The sequence below is a fragment of the Gekko japonicus genome, unplaced genomic scaffold (genome assembly GCF_001447785.1).
Source record: "Gekko japonicus isolate JY-2015 unplaced genomic scaffold, Gekko_japonicus_V1.1 scaffold3481, whole genome shotgun sequence".
NCBI lineage: Eukaryota > Metazoa > Chordata > Lepidosauria > Squamata > Gekkonidae > Gekko > Gekko japonicus.
Window position 1 is genome coordinate 125239 of NW_015163194.1, and position 3737 is coordinate 128975.

Consider the following 3737-nt stretch of genomic DNA (forward strand, 5'->3'; position numbering starts at 1 on the left):
CACTCCCCAACGCCCCACCCTCTCCCAGACCCACCCCCAAAGTCTCCAGGTATTTTCCAACCCAGACCTTGGGTCAGCTGGCTCAGAATCCAAGGATCCTCAGAATGCTATCTGAATACCTGAAGAAGCGAGCAGTGACTCACAAAAGCTCCGCCCCTGATGCACATTTTGTTAGTCTTTAAGGTGCTACTGGACTCCCGCTCTTCTCTACTGCCACAGAATGCTAGTTGGTCACTTACTCAGACACAACTTGTGTCTACAAAAACTGTGTTAATACACTTTTAAGCCTGACGCATGAAAGGTTTTTCAGGTCAACTTGAGTTATGCTTTATACACATGCTTCACAAGCCCACAAGCAACAAACCCCACCATGGTTTCCCATTTTACAGAAGGATAATTGAGGCTGAGAAACCACCAGGAATGATTGAGGTTTATAAGATTATGCATGGGAAAGAGCAGGTAGAGAAAGAGGTACTTTTCTCCCTTTCTCACAATACAAGAACTCGTGGGCACTCCATGAAATTGCTGAGCGGTCGGGTTAGAACGAATAAGAGGAAGTCCTTCTTCACCCAAAGAGTGATTAACACTTGGAATTCACTGCCACAGGAGGTGGTGGTGGCTACAAGCGTGGACGGCTTCAAAAGGGAACTAGATAAGCATATGGAGCAGAGGTCCATCATTGGCTATTAGCCACAAGGTATAGATAGGGACTCTGGAGCAAGTGATGCTCTGTCATCTTGGTGCTTGGGGGGGGGGTCAACAGTGGGAGGGCTTCTAATGTCCTGGCCTCACTGGTGGACCTCCTGATGGCACTGGTATTTCTGGCCACTGTGTGATACAGAGTGTTGGACTGGATGGGCCTTTGGCCTGATCCAACATTGGCATCTCTTATGTTCTTATGTTCTTAATGCCTGTGTCTCTAGGTGCCTGGCACTATGACAACTATACAGAGCACAATTTGTGGGCCACTGAGCTCAACACGACCTATTGGCCATCTATGCTGTCCCACCAGGGCTTCCATAAAACTGTTGAATGGTAAAAATGGAGACTACACATGTGGCAGGCCACAGGACGTGGCAGGCGGGGTTCATCTTGGTGGGTCCTAGTCTGTGCAAACCTGGTCCTGTACTGTTGTCCCCAAGTTCTACCCCATTTGGATGGGACTGAAAAGTTGTAACGTTGGTGAGACAGTGAAGCACCAGTTTGACGCTGGGTCTGAAAATCAGCCCGACAACAACACTCGTGTGAGGAAAGTGACGCCACACCCTGGCATCCCTTGCGAATAGAAACCCTTTCGCTGTTGGTTCAGGATAATGCTCCAAAGTCGGCAGCTGCTGAAACAGTCTTTGGTGATGCTCATCCCTCAGGAAGAGGAGAGTCCCACAAGGCGAACCTGTCCCATGAGAAAAGAGAAGGGGACTTGTCATTGACTCTGATGTGCCCTTTCTGCTAAGCATCCACCAGGCAAGAGTTGCAATTTATTGTTTTACAGACTTGGGTCTCTCAGTGGCAGATTCCCCTGTGGCTGATTCGGATTAGTCCTAGTAGCTAGAAACGGGGGAAAAGAGGGAAGAGACTCTGAAGGAATGGTGGCTGGCTGGCACAGCCGGCCGGGGGGGACTGAGCTACAGTTCTGATTTGCCCTTTTCGGATTGGCAGGCACCTCCCGGTCCCCGTGTTGCTAGCAGGAGTGCCGAAGCCATTCCACGTGCTCTTCCAAACCTCTCTCCCCGGAGGGGCCGTGAAGCAGCATCTCTCTTGCTTAGTCTGGGCATCGTTTCCTTTTGGATTTGGGTCCAGATCACGGCCTTCCGTCTCTCTGTCTCCCATCTGCCCCCAGAGGTTGTTGGAAGTGGTGGCTTCGGATGCTGAGTCCTGTGTTTTTAATGAGGCCCCTTGAGGAAGATGGGGGAAAGTTGCCTCTAGCTTGGCTGCCTGGAGCTTGTCTTAGAGATGCCAGCTCAGGGGTGGTAAATTCCTAGAGATCTGGGGGTGCTGCCTGGGGAGGGGAGGGACCTCAACGGGGTAAAATGTCACAAAGCCCACCCTCCATATCAACCATTTTCCTCCAGGGAAACAGCTCTCCAGGGAGAACAGTTGTAATTCTGAGAGATCTCCCAGCCCTTCCTGGAGGTTGGCAAGCCGATAGCTCCCAGAGCACACAGTAGAGAAGCTATAGCTTTTAGGAATGGAAGAGTATTTCATTGGAGGTGTGTGTGGAACAATATCCCCAGTGAAGAAGAGATGAGTAAAACGCCTGTGAAAAAATCCTTGTGCCAAAGGCCCCGATCCCATAATTGTTTCCTGGAGTTTTGGAGTGAAGTCAGTGAGTCTGTCTAGGCCTGGCTGTTTGGTTCTCTGTGTGCGCATGCTTATATTGCAGTCATACATGGCCATCTTGTGGCCACAGGTAGGAATGCCAGGTTGGGGATTTAAGGGCTAATGAAAAGGCAAATGTGCCCACTCGGAGAGCAAGGGCATGAAGCATTACTTCTACTCTATGTTCCAGGGCTCTTTTTGTAGAAAATGCCCAACAGGAACTCATTAGCATAATAGGCCACACCCAACAGCAGGAACTCATTAGCCTATTAGGCTACAACCCTGACAGCACAGCTCATTAGCACATTAGGCCGCACCCCCATGTTACCAGAAGTGTGGTCATCCAGCCACACCCACCTTTCGCTTCTTATTCTGTTTAACTTGTTTGTTGTCAAAACCCAGGGCCTTTTTTTGTAGCAGGGACTCCTTTGCATGTTAGGCCACACACCCCTAATGTAGCCAATCCTAATGAGTTTCTGCTGTTGGGTGTGGCCTGTTATGCTAATGAGTTCCTGCTGGGCGTGGCCAGCTCGGGAGACAGACGGAACTCCGTTCCTGTGCGTTCCTGCCCAAAAATAGCCCTGACGTTAGCACTATGAAGTCAGTTTGGTGTAGTGGTTAGGTGCGCAGACTCTAATCTGGGAGAACCGGGGTTGATTCCCCACTCCTCCCCTTGCAGCTGCTGGGTGACCTTGGGCAAGCCATCGTTCTGTCAGAGCTGTTCTCTCAGAAGTAGTTCTCAAAAGAGCTCTCTCAGCCCCACCTACCTCACAGGGTGTCTGTTGTGGGGAGGGGAAGGGAAAGGAGTTTGGAAACTGCTCTGAGACTCTGAGTGAGGGGCAGGGTATAAATCCAATCTCTTCTTCTTCTTCTTCTTCTTTTCACATAGCCAAATAATCTCCCACTCAGAGTGTGGGCACAAAGTGTTACGCTCATTCTGAATGTAATCCCAGGAGATCTCCAGGCCCCACCTGGAGATTGGCAACCCTAGACTAGAAACAATCGCTGGCTCTTGAGGCGCTGGAGTTCACAGTGTCTTGTGGTTATATACTTTGACCCAATAAGAAGCTGTTTTTTTAGCAGATTGAAAACAATAAAATGTATGCTTCTGTAAACTGTAAAGCTGAAGAAATAAAAAGTCAGAAAGCCACAGTATTTGGGAGCTGGTCTCCTGTGAAGAAGGCTACACCAAGCAGGTTCTTAAATATGCATGTACAAGCACACACACAAACAGTGAGCAATACACACAATTTGTTATCGGATCCTTTCTTCCAGGTCTCATTCTTCTCTTGTGCCTTCTCTTCACCACATTCTGGGATGCTCAACCAAGACCCTGTGTCCTTTGTCCTAAACGTCCAATTTCATGCGGTTGGATCCGGACTACATTTTCCATCACCAGAATGAACATTTCCTGCCTC